The sequence below is a fragment of the Triticum dicoccoides genome, chromosome 4B (genome assembly GCF_002162155.2).
Source record: "Triticum dicoccoides isolate Atlit2015 ecotype Zavitan chromosome 4B, WEW_v2.0, whole genome shotgun sequence".
NCBI lineage: Eukaryota > Viridiplantae > Streptophyta > Magnoliopsida > Poales > Poaceae > Triticum > Triticum dicoccoides.
Window position 1 is genome coordinate 183,423,596 of NC_041387.1, and position 11,777 is coordinate 183,435,372.

The 11,777-nt window shown below is 39.3% G+C and overlaps 1 long non-coding RNA gene across 1 annotated transcript; it reads right to left on the minus strand.

The window, feature by feature from the left end:
* Positions 1–556: 556 nt before the first annotated feature.
* On the minus strand, positions 557–11,511 carry LOC119293520. The gene is made up of 3 exons (XR_005143094.1): positions 11,394–11,511; positions 3,099–3,102; positions 557–569 (listed from the first exon to the last, which is right to left on the minus strand). It is a non-coding gene; the product is annotated as an uncharacterized LOC119293520 (long non-coding RNA).
* Positions 11,512–11,777: the final 266 nt, after the last annotated feature.

Here is an 11,777-nt window from a genome sequence, read left to right on the forward strand (position 1 = left end):
GCCGTCGCATGTGTCGACATATCATAGGCGCCTATCTGACCCACTGATGAGCTAACACGTGTTTCATCCGGCCAATAAGAATTTTACATGTGGAAATTTCCCATTAGTCCAAGCTGTTAACGGGTTGTCGGATCCAAACCCCGACCCTATAGTTTAACGGCGTTCCGTTATGGTGGATGCCACGTGTCGGTCACCCTTGACGAAAGCACTTCTGTGACACGTGATTTATCGTCATGGAAGTGGACACTTCCGTGATGGTAATTTTGGTAATGTCATGGAACACTTCTACGATAGCACATGTATGACTATCTTGATTCTGTCATAAAATCGTCATGGATGTACACGCATGACAAAAAACTTTACCTACTATGACAAACATGTATCATCATGGAAGTGTATTTTTTGTAGTGAAAGAAACAACTCAAATGGAGAAACGAAACTCGAAACACGAGCGAAACAAGATCGTTTACTAATCTGAACTAAACTCAAATTTTACAGTACCAAAATCATGTTCAAGTTAGTTAACTGGAAAGAACAGAACGATACGAAGATTTAGGTGCTGGTTTCATCTAATTTGGATAAACGAGTAAAAAGTTATGCTAGTTTTAAGATCAGGGGCTAAATTGTGATAAAACTATTCGTGGTTAGGTGCTTGGATGAAAAATAAACTAAAAAGAAAAAGACTACGGCGCGAACGTTCGCTAACAGAACTAATCCAATGAAATCCGTTCGTTAAAACGAATGAACGAACGAAGGTTCGTTAATTAGGAAAACCCTAAAGAAAAACCGATCTAATCCATTGAACCGAAAATAAACCGGAAATTAACCGAGAACCGACCGATTCTTACCGGTTTGACGGCGACAGCGGTTTTCGACGGCGGCGGGGCGAGGCGAGGCGAGGTGACGGCGGCGGCGCGAGCTGCGCGGGGTGGCGGCGGTGACGGTGGCAGCGCGAGCTGCGCGGGGCGACGGCGGCGCGGTTGGCAGCGGCGGCGGTGCTTGGCGGCAGCGGTTGCAGCTTGCGGCGGCGGGTTGAGGAGAGGAGGGGTTGGCGGCGCGGGCTTATAAAAGCCTCGGGGGGATTCGACTTGGGGAAGGGGGCAGGTGGAGGCGGCGCGGACGAGGAGTCCGGCTCGGACTCCTCCGCCGTACGGCGGTGGCGGCGCTCGGGACTTCGGTCCCGAGTCGGTTCTGCTGCGCGGGCAAAGCTGGGCCTCGCCGCTGCTGGGCCGGCTGGGCTTCGGCCCAGTCGGTCTGAAACTCTTTCTTTAACAATTTCGCCGCAAAGGAAAAATCCTAAATAAATATAAAAAATTCTAAAAATTCCAGAAACAATTTTCACCGTCCAAACCTAATATTTTGGACAAGATGAACATTTTTCTGGACTAAGATGCAATTTTCAAAAATGCAATATTTTTCTAATTCAAATAAAATACCAAATAAAATACCAATAAATAATTAATTTGATTTTAAAATTCTTTCTCCAATATTTCTCTTAGGTTGAAGAAGTCATATTATCTTCTCTCATTTATTTTTAGTATTGGAAATAATTGGAGAGAAAAATAATAAAATCAAATAGATCCTTTCTTCAAATTTGAAATAAATTCAAATATGAATTTTGTGAAACCTCCAACTCTCTCCTTGGGTCCTTAAGTTGCTTAAGATTTCTAGGATCACAACAAAATGAAGAATAAATATGATATGCATATGATGATCTATGTATAACATCCAAATTGAAAATTAGGATGTTACAATGATATCAATGAGTCTCTCAAGGCCATGAGAATTTCCATTGATGAGTGCAAAGAAAGAACCACTAAGATGCATGCTAAAAAAGATTGGTTTGTAAAAGCGTGTTCTTCTAGTTTTCATGATAATAATGATGAAGATCTAAAAGTGATTGATGTGACTCCTATTAAATCTTTGTTTTCCAATATGAATCTTGATAAAGATGGGACTAGAGATGAGTCAGCGTCCCAATGATTCGAAGTTTCTAGATCTAGATGCAAAAATTGATAAAAGTGGGATTGGACAGGTCAAGACTTTAAGTAGCAATGAACCCACTATTTTGGATTTCAAGGAACTTAATTATGATAATTATTCTTTAATAGATTGTATTTCCTTGTTACAATCTTGCTAAATTCCCCTCATGCTTATAATCAAAAGAAATCTTTTACTAAGCATATCGTTGATGCTATGATGCAATTTTTTGAAGAAAAGATTGAACTAGAAGTTTCTATCCATAGAAAACTTTATGATGAGTGGGAACCTACTATTAAGATTAAGATTAAAGAGTATGAATGCTATGCTTTGTGTGATTTGGGTGCTAGTGTTTCCATGATTCCAAAAACTTTGTGTGATGTGCTAGGTTTTTTTTGAATTTGATGATTGTTCTTTAAATACGCATGTTGCAGATTCTATCATTAAGAAACCTATGGGAAGGGTTAATTATGTTCTTATTTTTGCAAATAGGAAGTATGTGCCCGTAGATTTTATTGTTCTTGATATATATTGCAATCCTACATGTCCTATTATTCTTGGTAGACCTTTCCTTAGAACGATTGGTGCAACAATTGATATGAAAGAAAGAAACATTAGATTCCAATTTCCATTAAGGAAAGACATAAAACACTTTCCTAGGAATAAAATTAAATTTCCTTATGAATCTATTATGAGAGCCACTTATGGATTGCATACCGAAGATGGCAATACCTAGATCTATTCGTATTTTATGCCTAGCTGGGGGCGTTAAACGATAGCGCTTGTTGGGAGGCAACCCAATTTATTTTTATTCTTTGCTTTTTACTCCTATTTAGTAATAAATAATTCATCTATCCTCTGTTTAGATGTGGATTTATGTTTTAATTAGTGTTTGTGCCAAGTTAAACCTTTAGGATAGTTTACGGTCATAGTTGTGTTGATCCTGCTGAAAATCAGAAACTTTTATGATTAGTAAATTAGTTTTGATAATTCACAGAAACTTGATTTTGATCTGATTCATTTTTCTCTGGATTGGTACACAAATTTCTCAGGTTTTACTAATTTGGTAGGATTGTTAGCTTTACATAAGTATTCTAGAGTTACAGATTATTACAGACTGTTCTGTTTTTGACAGGTTCTGTTTTTTGCGTGTTATTTGCTTATTTTGATGAATCTATGGGTAGTATCGGGGGGTATGAACCATGGAGAAGTTGGAATACAATAGATATTACAGCAATATAAATAAAGAATGAGTTGACAACAGTACCTTAAAGTGGTGATTTATTTTCTTATACTAACGGAGCTCATGAGTTTTTCTGTCGAGTTTTGTGTTGTGAAGTATTCAAGTTTTGGGTAAGGATTTGATGGACTATGGAATAAGGAGTGTAAAGAGCCTAAGCTTGGGGATGCCCAAGGCACCCCAAGGTAAAATTCAAGGACAACCAAAATCCTAAGCTTGGGGATGCCCCGGAAGGCATCCCCTCTTTCGTCTTCGTCTATCGGTAACTTTACTTGAGGCTATATTTTTATTCACCACATGATATGTGTTTTGCTTGGAGAGTCTTGTATGATTTGAGTCTTTGCTTTTTAGTTTACCACAAACATCCTTGCAGTACACACCTTTTGGGAGAGACATGCATGAATCGTGATTTATTAGAATACTCGATGTGCTTCACTTATATCTTTTGAGCTAGACAATATTGGTCTAGTGCTTCACTTATATCTTTTTAGAGCACGGCGGTAGTTTTATTTTATAGAAATTGTTGAACTCTCATGCTTCGCTTATATTATTTTGAGAGTCTTTAAGAACAGCATGGTAATTTGCTTGGGTTATAAAATTAGTCCTAATATGATGGGCATCCAAGATGGATATAATAAAAACTTTCATATAAAGTGCATTATATACTATGGGAAGTTTGATTCTTTATGATTGTTTTGAGATATTAAGATGGTGATATTAGAGTCATGCTAGTAGATTAGTTGTGAATTTGAGAGATACTTGTGTTAATGTTTGTGATTCCCATAACATGCACATATGGTGAACCATTATGTGATGAAGTTGGAGCATGATTTATTTATTGATTGTCTTCCTTATGAGTGGCGGTCGGGAACGAGCGATGGTATTTTCCTACCAATCTATCCCCCTAGGAGCATGCGCGTAGTACTTTGTTTTGATAACTAATAGATTTTTTCAATAAGTATGTGAGTTCTTTATGACTAATGTTGAGTCCATGGATTATACGCAGTCTCACTCTTCCACCATTGCTAGCCTCTCTTGTGTTGAGCAATTTTCACCGGTACCATACACCCACCATTACCTTCCTCAAAACAGCCACCATACCTACCTATTATGGCATTTCCATAGCCATTCCAAGATATATTGCCATGCAACTGTCCACCATTCCATTCATTATGACGCGCTCCATCATTGTCATATTGCTTTGCATGATCATGTAGTTGACATCGTATTTGTGGCAAAGCCACCTTTCATAATTTTTTCATACATGTCAGTCTTGATCCATTGCATATCCCGGTACACCGCCGGAGGCATTCACATAGAGTCATATTTTATTCTAAGTATTGAATTGTAATTCTTGAGTTGTAAGCAAATAAAAGTGTGATGATCTTCATTATTGGAGCATTGTCCCATGTGAGCAAAGGATGATGGAGACTATGACCCTCACAAGTCGGGATGAGACTCCGGATGAAAAAAGAGCCCATAAAAAAAGAGAAGGCCCAAATAAAAAAATGAGAGAAAAATAGAGAAGGGGCAATGTTACTATCCTTTTTCCACACTTGTGCTTCAAAGCAGCACCATGATCTTCATGATAGAGAGTCTCTTATTTTGTCTCTTTCATATACTAGTGGGAATTTTTCATTATAGAACTTGGCTTGTATATTCCAATGATGGGCTTCCTCAAATGCCCTAGGTATTCTTGGGCAAGCAAGTTGGATGCACACCCACTTAGTTTCTTTCTGAGCTTTCATACACTTATAGCTCTAGTGCATCCGTTGCATGGCAATCCCTACTCACTCACATTGACATCTATTGATGGGCATCTCCATAGTCCGTTGATACGCCTAGTTGATGTGAGACTATATTCCTTTTTTGTCTTCTCCACAACCACCATTCTATTCCACCTATAGTGCTATATCCATGGCTGACGCTCATGTATTGCGTGAATATTGAAAAAGTTTAAGAACATCAAAAGTATGAAACAATTGCTTGGCTTGTCATTGGGGTTGTGCATGATTTAAATATTTTGTGTGAGCATAGCCAAACTATATGATTTTGTAGGGATAGCTTTCTTTGGCCATGTTATTTTGAGAACACATGATTGCTTTGTTAGTATGCTTGAAGTATTATTATTTTTATGTCAATATTGAACTTTTGTCTTGAATCTTTCGGATCTGAACATTCATGCCACAATAAAGAAAATTACATGGATAAATATGTTAGGTAGCATTCCACATCAAAAATTCTATTTTTATCATTTACCTACTCGAGGACGAGTAGGAATTAAGCTTGGGGATGCTTGATACGTCTCCAATGTATCTATAATTTTTTTATTGTTCCATGCTATTATATTGTCTCTTTTGGATGTTTAATAGGCATTTATATGCTATCTTATATTATTTTTAGGACTAACCTATTAACCGAGGGCCCAATGCCAGTTTCTATTTTTTTTCCTATTTTAGAGTTTCACAGAAAAGGAATAGAAAACGGAGTCCAAATGGAATGAGACCTTCACAATGATCTTTCTTGGACTGAAAGCAAACGAGAAGACTTGGAGATGAAGTTGGAGACGCAACAAGGAAGCCACGAGGCAGGAGGGCGCGCCTAGGGGGTAGGGCGCGCCCCCACCCTGGTGGGCCCCTCGTAGCTCCCCTGACCTAGTTCCTTCGCCTTTATATACTCTTATACCCTGAAAACTTCCAGGGGAGCCACGAAACCACTTTTCCACCGCTGCAACCTTCTGTACCCGTCAGATCCCATCTAGGGACCTTTTCTGGTGTCCTACCAGATGGGGATTCGATGACGGAGGGCTTCTACATCAACACCATTACCTCTCCGATGAAGTGTGAGTAGTTTACCACAGACCTTTGGGTCCATAGTTATTAGCTAGATGGCTTCTTCTCTCTCTTGGATTCTCAATACCATGTTCTCCTTGATGTTCTTGGAGATCTATTCGATGTAATATTCTTCTGCGTTGTGTTTGCTGAGATCCGATGAATTGTGCATTTATGATCAAGATTATCTATGAATATTATTTTGTTCTTTTCTGAATTTTTATATGCATGATTTGATATCTTTGCAAGTCTCTTCAAATTATCGGTTTAGTTTGGCCTACTAGATTGATCTTTCTTGCAACGGGAGAAGTGCTTAGCTTTGGTTTCAATCTTGCGGTGTCCTTTCCCAGTGACAGCAGGGGCAACAAGGTACGTATTGTATTGTTTCCATTGAGGATAAAAAGATGGGGTTTTCATCATATTGCTTGAGTTAATTCCTCTACATCATGTCATCTTGCTTAATGCGTTACTAAGTTAATACTCTAGATGCATGCTGGATAGCGGTCGATGTGTGGAGTAATAGTAGTAGATGCAGGCAGGAGTCGGTCTACTTGACATGGGCGTGATGCCTATGTTCATGATCATTGCCTTAGATATCATCATAACTATGCGCTTTTCTATAAATTGCTTGATAGTAATTTTTTCACCCACCGTAATATTTGCTATCTTAGAGAAGCCACTAGTGAAACCTATGGCCCCCGGGTCTCTATTTCATTATGTTGAATCTCTTTTCCATTATATTGAATCTCGTTTACATCTTGCTAGTTTCCGATCTACTATTTTGCAATCTTTTACTTTTCAATCTATAGACGAAAAATACCAAAAATATTTACTTTACCGTTTATCTATCTCTATCAGATCTCACTTTTGCAAGTGACCGTGAAGGGATCTACAACCCCTTTATTGTGTTGGGTGCAAGTTGTTGATTGTTTGTGCAGGTATATTCGGTGACTTGTGCGTTGTCTCCTACTGGATTGATATCTTGGTTCTTAAAATTGAGGGAAATACTTATGCTACTTTGCTGCATCACATTTCCTCTTCAAGGGAAAACCAACGCAGCCGCAAGAGGTAGTATCCAGCTGCTGGTATTTCCCCTCTTTGTGTGAACCTTGCATATTATGAGAGAAAAGGCATTAGAATTACTCCAAAAAGCATTATTAGGCATAAAAACTTTATAAATAATAGTAGCAAAACATGATGCAAAATGGACGTATCAACTCCCCCAAGCTTAGACCTCGCTTGTCCTCAAGGGAAAACCTAAATCGAAAAACATGTCCACATGCTTAGAGAGAGAGGTGTCGATAAAAACAAAATACGGACATAGAAGCATCATATATATTATTATAACAGCAACAAGCTAACATAAAACTTTATCATAGAACTTTTATCATAAAACTTCTATCATAGAACTTCTCATGAATAAGTAACAATTCATCACAACATCGAATTATAAAGCAGAAACTCTATTGAAAACTAACAAAATATGTTCTCAGTCAACTTTGCAACTACAATTCATCATTTTTTCAGGGAAGGGTCACGTATCGGAGCCTTTTGGCAAGTGCACATACTCAACCATCATACAGTCTTCTATGATTGCTAACACTCACCACATACACATGAGCAAAAAGATTCAACCGGACACATAGAAAGATAGGGGCTTATAGTTTCACCTCCCAATGTATTCACCTCAAGGCTGATATCAACAATAATAAGTCATGCCACCCATATCCAACTGGATATATGTGCCTAGATCTTTCCTCAACACAGGATGCTTGTCAAAAGAGAAAATAAAAGGAATAGAGGGAAATACTTTGACTCTTGCATAAAAGTAAATACATAAAAGTAAAAGATAGGCCCTTTCAGAGGGAAGCAAAGGTTTCCATGCACTTTTTGTTTGGATGCTCAATCTCTTAGTGCAAAAGAATGTCATGTTATATTGCCCCTTATGATAGCAACATTTATTATGTAGTCTGTCGATTTTATTCTTTGCCATCACAAGTTCGTACAACGCTCAATTTTCTCTTACACTAAATGATCCAACACTTTTAGAAGCAATTTTTATTGCCTTATTGCACCGATGACAACTTACTTGAAGGATCTTACTCAATCCATAGGTAGGTATGGTGGACTCTCAAAACAAGATGTGAGTTTAAGGGTTTTGGATGCACATGTAGTATCTCTACTTAGTGCGGTATTTTTGGCTAGAAAAGATGGGAGGCAAGCACCACATGTTGAAAGATCTTTGACAATATAACTTCTATGTGAATATGAAAAAACATAAATCATTACGTTGCCTTCCTTGTCCAACGTCAACAATTTTGGCATATAGTATTTTAATGGGGACTCACAATCACAACAGATGTCCAAGATAGTATATTTGCATGTGAATCTTCTCTTCCCTTATTAATTCTTTCATGAATTGCATCATTGACCAATGCTATGTTTGTCAATCTCCAATAAAATTTTCTACTTATACTCTTGCTTATGTGATGTCATTACTTACCATAAGATTAGCATATGATCTTTTTCATTTATTTCCTTTCTTTTTATTGAACATGGAAGTAAAGAAAACAAAACTCAAATTAAACTTTATTATAAGTCTTGCACACGATTACAAGGATAGATCACTAAGCAAACACTCAAAAACAAAGGATCAAACTAAACTTTATAATTATGGATCGAAGGTGCTGGTGACCGCCAGCGTCATAGCCCTCATGACGCCGACTTCACCTCTCGCATGGACGAGATGATGGTTTGCTCCATCCGCAAGTTCACCGCTGTCAAGAAGCACGCGGATGACCTTGTCATGCTCCTCCAGCCTGCGCGCCCAGGCTCCTCATTGCCTGCCACCCTCATGGTTCTCCAATGTGACGGACTCTTTGAAGCACTGGTGGCCTTGCAGCTACTGGAGGTCGCGACAAAGAATGTGCACCTCTAGGCCGCACTCGCCGCTTTCCATGCAAGAAACCGTCGACCTGCACATCCACATCTATGAGGAAATCGTCTACATAGGCCACTACAAGGCCAGCGAGGACAGAAAGACATTGGCCTTCTTCCACCAGTTGGAATCTTTGGACGCCATTGTTCGGAAGCACGTTGACCTAGCCACGAAAGTCGTTGCTACTTAGCCGCCATTTGATGGACTGGCACCCCGAGTCGAGGAGGAGGAGGAGGAGGTCATCGATGGATGCATCTTTCTTCTTGCCTCCTGTAACTAGCACTGCATTGCCTTATGGTCTTAATGTGTTAGTGTATGGCATTTTTATTCCAATCGTAAATGACATGTGTGATCCCTTGTTCTTATTTGGCATTAATTATATGTAGTATCACTATGTTCGTCCTGGTTTACTACCTACATCCTCATTTACTAGTCCCTTTTGTAATTTGTGCTAAATTTTGACCAAAGATTTAGCTGACAAAATGTTAGTGCATGTCAACAAAAATTATATCGTTGGATTCATATTTTAACATAGTTTTCAATGATATAATTTTTGTAACATGCATGAACATTTTGTTAGTCAAATTTATGGTCAAAATTTGGCCCACATTACAATGGGGACCAATAAACCAGGATGGAGGTAGACTGTTCACCATCTTGTGTTGTGCCAAATTTTGACTTCATCTTTAAGTACGAGACCCAACCTACATGGAGGGAGTATATATATTAGCGCGACAACCAATTTTTTTATGGAGTATTCAAAACTGAGCAGTACTACATGTCATGAGTTCAAAACAAGAAAGTGGAACAAGTACAACATGCCTGTGCCATTCGCGTCGCACCCCACACTGTCGTTCTGGTCAGCCGCTCAGCGCGCATTCGCTTGGCATTTTCTATCTACAAGTTAAAAAGGTAAAGATTGCCGCGTTTGCGTCGCACCCCCACAAGGTCTGTCGAGCACGCCGCTCATGCTAGGAAATCTTGTTGTCTTAGCATTTTCATTGTTAGGTGGGGCCACAGTTGAGCAAACTGCCCACCCTATCCACCGCGCATCGGCTGAGTTAGAAGAGAGAAACGAGGGAGAAGAGCTAGCTATAGCACGGACGCTCTTGTCAAATGGGACTTGTGTTGATAGAATAGGAGTTCTGAGTACTCGTACGTCTAGTACCACTAGTTGGGTGTGTGCGACCTATACCTGTCATCACTTTAGGTCTCCTGTTCGAACCGCAACTACGCTTCATAGTACATAATTTTTCACGCATTTTTCCTCCTATATGTACTCCTAGGCTATTTCCACGTGCTTCCTTTCACCGACATGTGGGACATAGAGCTTCTGTGTCGTAGTGCATGCACGACTCAGAGCATATGCAACCATGCCGGCGTACTTTACATTTCAGACCTGACGAATTACATGCAAACCCCATGCAGAAGAATAAATAAATAAATGAATTGCTACATGCAAACCGGATTATTTTCATATAAACTGGAGCATGTTCATTAAATTTTGGACATAACACATTGAAAAAAAAACAACCGGACCTAAACCAGTCTAAGGATTCGCAGGATACTAAGGAGGAAGAGGAGGAGTATTGTACATGCTAGAGAATGGAATGTAGTACATTGTTTTTATGGTCATATCACCACATTGTTTTCTATAGCCTATCGCCTGCTGGTTCACTGGGCTGCCATGTTTCACACTCCTCCGATGTGAGTAGTAGTATATACTACATAGTACTATATATATACCACACGATTCTTTTCTCCTTCTTACGTCGCCGACATGTGGGAGAGCCAGCATCCGGGTCAACGTGTCATGCAAAAGATTAGAGTGGGAAACGACAGGGAGCCATCACCCTGGTCGAAGTGCCGCGGTAATAATAACTATAATGAGCAGTCATATCACAAGACCCCATGTTTCCAGTAGTAATGAGCCATCAAATCACACAACCCTGCCTTTCCAGCAGTAAGCTGAATCTGCTACTCCCTCATGCTCCTTGCCTCTTTGTCAAACCGGCTATGCAAAAACTGTCGGCCTACCCACGGTGTTAACTTGCCATCCCCAACAAATCTGCTAGCAGCCCATTTGAGTTCCACTTGCAAACAAGAACCCTTCGTTTCCCCACGGGAATTCACTTCTCTTCAAGCTCAGGATTAGCAATGGATCCGATGCCCATCTCTTTTTCCACTTTGCAAGGCTGAGAGACTTTACCAATTGATAAAAAATCATGAGCAGGATCCTTTATCTCTATCCACAGAGATACCTATCTATATAGAAAGAGATTTTTGTCAAAATTGATCTAGACTATCCTCTATCCGGATAGGTCAATACCCTAATCCGAGCCTCCTGCCAGTGAATAGACCGATCGGACACAGTAGTTAGCTGTTACTAAAATTCAAGTCACACACTCCCATAATCCGCCTTTTTTTCTTTCGTAAAATTAACTTCAACTATTTGTATTGTATAAAAATAGTTTGGAGTTGAAGAGAAGTATCCAAATGACATGTGTTATTTTCAATAACCCGCATACTACCCGGGAAAATCCCTGCCCTCAACTTTTAAATACTGCTAGTAAAATTTTGTATCGATGAATTGTGCCATGGAGCAAAAAACCAAAAGAAAAAGGTGTTACATGTAAACAAATGTAGTTCAAGCTCTAGCTAGTGGTTCAGAATGTAAACCATGCATGTGTTATACGTATAGGTTACTTCAAAGTACTGAGTCCGCCGATGCAATTTGGTTAAACTGTACCATCAATATCTCAAAGCCAAAATAGTTCGAGCTTGTTCA